The following is a 9779-nucleotide window of genomic DNA, read 5'->3' as shown; positions in this document are numbered from 1 at the left end:
CCTTAATCAACCTAAGTAGCATTAATTAACCTAACATTTTTATTAGCATTTCAAAGACCCATTAAGGAGAAGTAGCACCCACAAATAAGGCTTCCAAACCATTTTTTGTATGCTTGTTTGTTTGTTTTATACTAAGGGAGTACTTAAGTTAGCCATTATATATATATATATTTATATTGCACCTGCCTTCTAATTTGATTTTTTCATAGATGCCAATAAAGCAGTTATTTATAATGAGAGCTCTCTAAAAATTTACCAGTTTAAAAGTTTCTCCAATTTAAAGGATCCATTGTCTGGCCATTAATGAGGTATAACTTAATAACCACTCAAACCCATAAGATGCAAGAGCTGTCCCAACAAGAGAGTGCAAAGAATGTAGCCTCACAAGATCTAGAAAATTTACTCCCCAAAACAGTCTAAGAAAGTAAAGAGACTTTATTGTACAGGTGGACACAACAAAGGTTAAGATGACAAAAGCCCTTTCTGGAAGCTCTTATGACAAATTTCTCCTAAGAGTTGGCAGTCAGACAAAAAAAAAAAAAGAAAAAAAAAAGACCCAACAAACAAACAAAACCAGCAAAAAAACAAAAAAAAACTGCTCAGAATCCCTCCCTATTCAACTGGCTGCCCAAAGTACACCATATGTGTACCTTTCAGATGGCAGAGAGCAAGTTATCAAAACACGGGGGGAGAAAAAAGAGTGCCTAAGAAGGTCAGGTAGAACATTTACATCTCAAAGACATGGGAGAGATATGTTAAGTTCCTCCTAAAAGTGCTTTTGTTTCTTTAAGGTCAGAATTCTGAAAAGATGCTTTAACAAGCTGGCTTTCTCTAACTTAACTGTGTACACAGTAAAAGAGTCCTATCTTGGCTGTTTTCAGGGTGAGATTTCCTTTACTTCCCATTTAAGTAAGTACTTGTAAATATAAGTTTTGTAAGCACATAAATCTGGCTGGGGTGTTAGTTGGAGGCTGGGAAAGATGTTAGGCAAGCCTCTCATCTAATCACCCAGTTCGGAATACTCAGTGTCTCTCAACTGAGTAAATCCCAATATCTTTCAACAAGGCTTCCTTAGCATCTTTCAACTGGGAGAGTAATTTTTCTTAGTGTTTTTCAACCAGGCTCCCCCAGCTGAAAGCTGGGGGCCAGATACCTGTTACATGCTGCCAAGTAAAACTCAGGGTTATCAACCAATGATCAGGAGATCCAAGAACCAGGAGTTTGTCTGGACTCTCCAAGGAGGTGGATGGGCACAAGAGATCTCTGCTGGTACTACGGCTCTGGATCCTCGTAGAGTTCAGGCAAACGAGGAAAGTCTGTTCTGGCTCCCTTCACTGGTCATCAAAATTGTTGACTTAAAAATATGCACAGCCTAATATTTGAGAATTATGTTTCATTCAGTGGACTTACTGAGGACTTAAGCCTGGGATACAGACATCACAAAAAATAGATATCCCAAGTTAATGATTTTAATGTTTTTCTATGTATGGGAAGATGCAAGAGTCTGGGCTTATTGAAATCATTCATTTGATATGCACCTTAACCATTTATGACCACTATTCTCTTCTTCTCCATCCTGAATTCCCCTCAGGGTGTACTGTTAGGGGTGACTGCAGTGGCTGATGACTTGATAATAACAATGTCCTTTGCTTACTGAAATGGCAGGCAATATTTATTGTCCACAGTCTCTCCTCTTTGCCATAAATCTGACCAATGTTTGGGAGGCATTTCATGACCAATTTTGTCCCACTGTGCTGGGAAGGTTCATTCCTAGGGCAGGGGAGGAGTCTGTTGATAGGTCATTCAATGTGATAATTTTTGGATTAAGCCTTGTTGATAATCTAAAATTCTTTGGATCACCTGTTTTATTAGTCTATTATGATCCAGGAAATGTTTTTCCTTGTTGCTTCTTCCCATATGTAGAGTTGCACCACTACAATGATTCTATATAGAGTTATATTTATAATCGATTGCCTTAACTATCTAGGAACACTATCCTGTTTTCCTCCATCCTGAATTCCCCTCAGGGTGTACTGTTGGGGGTGACTGCAGTGGCTGATGTCTTGATGGTCACAACATTGTTTGTTTACTGAAGTGGCAGGCAATATTCTTTGTCCACAGGCAATTCTTATAAAAATTCCAGCAAATTTGTGTGTGTGTGTGTGTAAATATAGACAAGTTTATTTTAAAATTTATATGGAAAAGCACAAGCCCTGGAATAGCAAAAACAATATTGAAAATGAAGTATAAGGAAAATAATCTACATGATATTAAGGCTTACCATGTATCTACAGTAATCAAGAGAATGTGGGATGGCAGAGGGATATATACATAGATCAATGGAACAGAAAAGAAAACCCAGGAATAGACTCAACTGATTTTTTTTTTCAACTGATTTTTGACAAATTTTATGAAAATAATTTCATGGAGGAAGGATATCTTTGTCAAAATATGGTGCTGAAGCAATTGGCCATACATAGGTGAAAAAATGAACATTGACCTAAAATCTCATATGCTGTTTAAAAATTAAATCAGAATGGATCACTGACAAATAAATAACATAAAATTGTAAAACTTAAAAAAAAACAAAACAGGATGAAACCTTGAGGATCTAGGCCTAGGCAAAAAGTTCTTAGACTTGACACCTATTGACTTGAAAAAACCAAACAAACAGCACACAATGAGAGCTGTGAGTCAAGTTTATTCAGTGTCTTACTGAGGACTACAGCCTGGGCGACAGCCTCTGAGTTGGCTCTGAGAAACTGTTCAGAAGAGGTAAGGGGGGAGGTCAATATATATGTTATTTTGGCAGAAGGGTATTTGCAGTCAAACACACATCTCCATAGAAGCTTGCTACTAGCCACAAGGAACAGATATCCTAGTTAATGGTTTTAGTGCTTTTCTAAGTATGGGAAGATGCAAGAATCCAGGTACATAAAAAATTTCTCCTGAAAATACCTAACTATCTGAAGGCTTGTGCTGCCAGTTTTTGCAGAACAAGGGCAGAGTGCCTCATTCCTGATCTCCGCCCTGAATTATTTTCAGGGTTTGTTGAAGGTCAGCAACTAGTGACTTGATTCTTGTAGAACTAAGTGGCAAGTGACATTCTTTAATTGGCATACCAAGATTATGATCCATAAAAGGAAAAATTAGAAAGTTTTATTTCATTAAAATTTAAAACTTTTGTTGTGTGAAAGGCCCTATTGAGTATGAAAATACCAGCTGCACACTTGGAGAAAATATTTTCAAGCTACATATTCAACAAAGCACTAGTATATAGACTATATAAAGAACTCATAAAACTCAATGTTAAAAAAAAACAATTTAAATAGACAATGGGCAAAGACATGAAAAGTCATTTCACTGAGGAGGATATACAGATGGCAAATAAACATGTAAAAAGATGTTAACATCACTAGCCATTAGGGAAATGTAACTTAAAATCATAGAGAGATATCATTACACATCTATTACAAGAGTTAATATAAAAAGTAAAAACAATACTAAATTATGGTAACAAGCTGAAGAACTTGGATCATTCGTACATTGTTGGTGGGAATGTTAAATGTTATGTCCACTATGAAAAACAGGTTGGCAGTTGTTTTCTCCTTCCCCCCACCCCTGTGTCCTCAAGTCCATTCTCTATGTCTAGGTTGGCAGTTTTTTAACAAGCTAAGCACATAACTACTATATGACCTAACAATTAAACCCCTGGCTACTTATCCTAGAGTAATAAAAACTTATGTTCACACACAAAAAACAAAAACATGCCTGATTTATTCATAATATCCAAAAACTGGAACAAACCAGATTTCTCAATGGATGAATGGTTGAACAGATTCTGTTACATTGATACAATTGGATACAACTCAGCAATAAAAAGGGATGAACTATTGATATACTTGAGCAACTAGGATGTTTCCCCAGGGAATTATGCTGAGTGAAAAAAGCCACAAAGTCATACACTGTATGATTCAATTGCTATCATGCTTTTTAATTGAAAAAATTATGGTAACAAAGACAGTTTATTGGCTATCAGAGGTTAGATATACTTGATTGATTAATGGCCAGGGATGGGGGATGCCAGAGAAAGGAAAGTGTGCTATGATAAGCAATGTGAGGGATCCTTGTGGTGATGGAATTGCTCAGTATATTGACTGTGGTGGTGCCTACAGGAACCAAAATATGTGATAAAAATTTTTAGAATTAAACACACACACACATACACACACACAAGTGCATTAAAATCTGGGGAAATCTGAATAAGGTTAGTTGATTATATCAATGTGAATATCCTGGTTGAGTGTCACAAAATGTTACCATTCTAGGAAAGGGTAAACGGTAGAGTAAAATTTTCTTTTAAAAAATTGTTTCCAGGCTTATTGACATACAGGTGACATATAACATTGTATAAATTTAAGGTGTATGACAGAATGATTTGAAATATGTATATATTATGAAATTATTACCACAATAATTTTAGTTAACACATTCATCACCTCACATAGTTACAATTGTTTTCTTGTGATGAAAACATTTAAAATCTCTCTTAGCAACTTTCAGATATACAATAAAGTGTTGTTAACTATAGTCACCATTCTATGCATTACATCCCCAGAATTTATCTTATAATTGGAAGTTTGTTCCTTTTGACCACCGTCACCCATTTTCCCTCACCCCTACCTCTCGCAACCACCTATCTGTTTTCTGTTTCTATGAGTTTAGTTTTTCTTTTTTTAGATTCCACATATAAGTGAGATCATGCAAAATTTGTCATTTTGTCTGACTTACTTCACTTAGCATAAAAATCCAGTTTAAAAATCGTCAAATGGCCTGAACATTTTTCCAAAGAAGACATAAAAAGGCCAGCAGGTACATGAAAAGGGGCTAAATATCACCAGTGGTCAGAAAAACGCAAATCAAAGCCACACTGAGGGGACTTCCCTGGTGGTCCAGTGGTTAAGACTCCGTGTAAGAGATCCCACATGCCACAACTAAAGAGCCCACCTGCCTCAATGAAGATCCTACTTGCTGCAACTAAGACCCGGCACAGCCAATAAAAAAACAAAAAACACACAATGAGATGACCTCACACATTTTAGACTGGCTATCATTAAAAAGACAAGTAAGTGTTGGAGAGATATGGAGAAAAGAGAACACTTGTGCACTGTTAGTGGGAATATAAACTGGTGCAGCCACTGTGGAAAACAGTGTGGAGGTTCCTCAAAAAATTAAAAATAGAACTACCATATGATCCAGCAATCTACTTTTGGGTATATATCTGAAGGAAATGAAATCGCTATCTCAAAGAGATATCTGGATTTAGGGGGAAGATGCCAGAAGAGTAAGACGCGGAGATCACCTTCCTCCCCACAGATACAACAGAAATACATCTACACGTGGAACAACTCCTACAGAACACCTACTGAACGCTGGCAGAAGACCTCAGACCTACCAAAAGGCAAGAAAGTCCCCACGTACATGGGTAGGGCAAAAGGAAAAAGAATAAAGAGAAAAAAGCATAGGGACGGGACCTGCACCAGTGGGAGGGAGCTGTGAAGGAGGAAAGTTATCCACACACTAGGAAGCCCTTTCATGGGCGGAGACTGCAGGTGGTGGAAGGGGAAAGCTTCGGAGCCTCGGAGGAGAGCACAGCCCCAGGGGTGCTGAGGGCAAAGCGAAGAGATTCCCGCACAGAGGATTGGAGACGACTGGCACTCACCAGCCCGAGAGGTGTGTCTGCTCACCTGCAAGGGTGGGTGAGGCTGGGACCTGAGGCTCGGGCTTCCGTCTGAGTGCCAGGAGGGTACTGGGGTTGGCAGCATGAAAACGGCCTGCAGGGGGTTCGAGCACCACGGCTACCCGGGAGGGAATCCGGGGAAAAGTCTGGACTTGCCAAAGAAGCAAGAGACTTTTTCTTCCCTCTTTGTTTCCTGGTGCGCAAGGAAACGGGATTAAGAGTGCTGCTTAAACGAGCTCCAGAGACGGGCGCGAGCCGCGGCTAAAAGCGCGGACCCCAGAGTTGTGCATGAGATGCCAAGACGCTAAGGCTGCTGCCGCCGCCACTAAGAAGCCTGTGTGCGAGCACAGGTCACTATCCACACCCCGCTTCCAGGGAGCCTGTGCAGCCCGCCACTGCCAGGGTCCCGAGATCCAGGGACAACTTCCCCGGGAAAACGCACGGCACGCCTCAGGCTGGTGCAATGTCATGCCGGTCTCTGCTGCCGCAGGTCCGCCTGGCATTCCATACCCCTCCCTCCTCACGCCTGAGTGAGCCAGAGTCCCAAAAGCAGCTGCTCCTTTAACCCCATCCTGTCTGAGCGAAGAAAAGATGCCCTCTGGCAACCTACACGCAGAGGCGGGGCCAAGTCCAAAGCTGAACACCCGAGAGGAGTGTGAACAAAGAAGAGAAAGGGAAATCTCTCCCAGCAGCCTCAGAAGCAGCGGATTAAAGCTCCACAATCAAATTGATGTACCCTGCATCTGTGGAATACATGAATAAACAACAAATCATCCCAAATTGAGGAGGTGGACATTGAGAGCAAGATTTATTTTTTCCCCTTTTCCTCTTTTTGTGAGTGTGTATGTGTATGCTTCTGTGTGAGATTTTGTCTGTATAACTTTGCTTCCACCATTTGTCCCAGGGTTCTCTCCTTCCGTTTTTTTTTTTTTTTCTTTTTAAAATTTTTTTCTTAATAGTTATTTTTTATTTTAATAACTTTATTATATTTTAGCTTACTTGATTTTATTTTACTTTATCTTCTTTCTTTCTTTCTTTTTTCATTCCTTCCCTGATTCCTTCCTCCCTCCCTCCTTTCTTTCTTTCCTTCCCTCCTTTCTTTCTTTCTTTCCTTTTCTTTCTTTCTTTCTTTCTTTCTTTCTTTCTTTCTTTCTTTCTTTCTCTCTACTTCTACTAATTATTTCTTTCTACTTTTTCTCCATTTTATTGTGAGCTGTGTGGATGAAAGGCTCTTGGTGCTTCAGCCAGGAGTCAGTGCTGTGCCTCTGAGGTGGGAGAGCCAACTTCAGGACACAGGTCCACAAGAGACCTCCCAGCTCCACATAATATCAAACGGGGAAAATCTCCCAGAGATCTCCATCTCAACACCAGCACCCAGCTTCACTCAACGACCAGAAAGCTATGGTGCTGGACACCCTATGACAAACAACTAGCAAGAGAGGAACACAACCCCACCCATTAGAAGATAGGCTGCCTAAAATCATAATAAGTCCACAGACACCCCAAAACACACAACCAGACATGGACCTGCCCCCCAGAAAGACAATATCCAGCCTCAACAACCAGAACACAGGCAGAAGTCCTCCCCACCAGGATGCATACACAACCCACTGAACCAACGTTAGCCACTGGGGACAGACACCAAAAACAACGGGAAATACGAACCTGCAGCCTGCAAAAAGGAGACCCCAAACACACTAAGATACGCACAACGAGAAGACAGAAAAACACACAGCAGATGAAGGAGCAAAATGAAAACCCACCAGACCTAACAAATGAAGAGGAAATAGGCAGTCTACCTGAAAAAGACTTCTGAATAATGATAGTAAAGTTGATCCAAAATCTTGGAAATAGAATAGGCGAAATGCAAGAAACATTTTAACAGAGACCTAAAAGAAGTAAAGATGAAACAAACAGTGATGAACAACACAATAAATGAAATGAAAAATACTCCAGATGGGATCAATAGCAGAATAACTGAGGCAGAAGAACGGATAAGTAACCTGGAAGACAAAATAGTGGAACTAACTACTGCAGAGCAGAATAAAGAAAGAAGAATGAAAAGAACTGAGGACAGTCTCAGAGACTTCTGGGACAACATTAAACACACCAACATTCGAATTATAGGGGTCCCAGAAAAACAAAAGGAAAAGAAAGGGACAGACAAAATATTTGAAGAGATTATAGTTGAAAACATCCCTAACATGGGAAAGGAAATATTTAATCAACTCCAAGAAGCACAGAGAGTCCCATACTGGATAAATCCAAGGAGAAGTACGCTAAAGAAAACATATTAAAAGCAGCAAGGGAAAAACAACACATAACACACAAGTAAATCCCCATAAGGTTAACAGCTGATCTTTCAGCAGACACTCTGCAAGCCAGAAGGGACTGGCAGGACATATTTAAAGTAATGAAGGAGAAAAACCTGCAACAATATTACTCTACCCAGCAAGGATCTCATTCAGATTTGATGGAGAAATTAAAACCTTTACAGACAAGCAAAAGCTGAGAGAGTTCAACACCACCAAACCAGTTTTACAACAAAATGCTAAAAGAACTTCTCTAGGCAAGAAAAACAAGAGAAGGAAAAGACCTACAATAACAAACTCAAAACAATTAAGAAAATGGGAATAGGACCATACATATCAATAATTACCTTAAATGTAAATGGACTAAATGATCCCACTAAAAGACACAGATTGGCTGAATGGATACCAAAACAAGACCCAGAGATATGCTGTCTACAAGAGACCCACTTCAGACCTAGAGACACATACACACTGAAAGTAAAGGGATGGAAAAAGATATTCCATGCAAATGGAAACGAAAAGAATGCTGGAGTAGCATTTCTCATATCAGACAAAATAGTCTTTAAAATAAAGACTATTAGAAGAGACAAAGAAGGACACTACATAATTATGGATACAAAAACAAGACCCTTATATATGCTGTCTACAAGAGACCCACTTCAGACCTAGAGACACATACACACTGAAAGTAAAGGGATGGAAAAAGATATTCCATGCAAATGGAAACGAAAAGAATGCTGGAGTAGCATTTCTCATATCAGACAAAATAGTCTTTAAAATAAAGACTATTAGAAGAGACAAAGAAGGACACTACATAATGATCAAGGGATCAATCCAAGAAGAAGATATAACAATTGAAATATTTATGCACCCAACATAGGAGCACCTCAATACATAAGGAAAATACTAACAGCCATAAAAGAGGAAATCGACATTAACACATTTATAGTAGGGGACTTTAACACCTCACTTTCACCAATGGACAGATCATCCAAAATGAAAATAAATAAGGAAACACATGCTTTAAATGATACATTAAACAAGATGGACTTAATTGATATTTATAGGACATTCCATCCAAAAACAACAGAATACACATTTTTCTCTAGGGCTCATGGAACTTTCTCCAGTATAGATCATATCACAGGTCACAAATCAAGCCTTGGTAAATTTAAGAAAATTGAAATCCTATCAAGTATCTTTTCCTACCACAATGCTATGAGACTAGATATCAATTACAGGAAAATGTCTGTGAAAAATACAAACACATGAAGGCTAAACAATACACTGCTTAATAACGAAGTGATCACTGAATAAATCAATGAGGAAATAAAAAAATACATAGAAACAAATGACAATGGAGACACGATGAGCCAAAACCTATGGAATGCAGCAAAAGCAGTTCTAAGAGGGAAGTTATAGCAATACAATCTTACCTTAAGAAACAGGATACATCTCGAATAAATAACCTAACCTTGCACCTAAAGCAATTAGAGAAAGAAGAACAAAAAACCCCAAAGTTAGCAGAAGGAAAGAAATCATAAAGATCAGATCAGAAATAAATGAAACAGAAATGAAGGAAACAATAGCAAAGATCAATAAAACTAAAAGCTGGCTCTTTGAGAAGATAAACAAAATTGATAAACCATTACCCAGAGTCATCAAGAAGACAGGGAGAAGACTCAAATAAATAGAATTAGAAATGAAAAAGGATAAGTAACAACTGA

Source organism: Neophocaena asiaeorientalis, unplaced genomic scaffold, assembly GCF_003031525.2.
Source record: "Neophocaena asiaeorientalis asiaeorientalis breed wild unplaced genomic scaffold, Neophocaena_asiaeorientalis_V1.1 scaffold770, whole genome shotgun sequence".
Classification (NCBI taxonomy): Eukaryota; Metazoa; Chordata; class Mammalia; order Artiodactyla; family Phocoenidae; genus Neophocaena; species Neophocaena asiaeorientalis.
The sequence above is the reverse complement of the archived record's forward strand: the minus strand, read 5'-3'. Positions refer to the sequence as shown.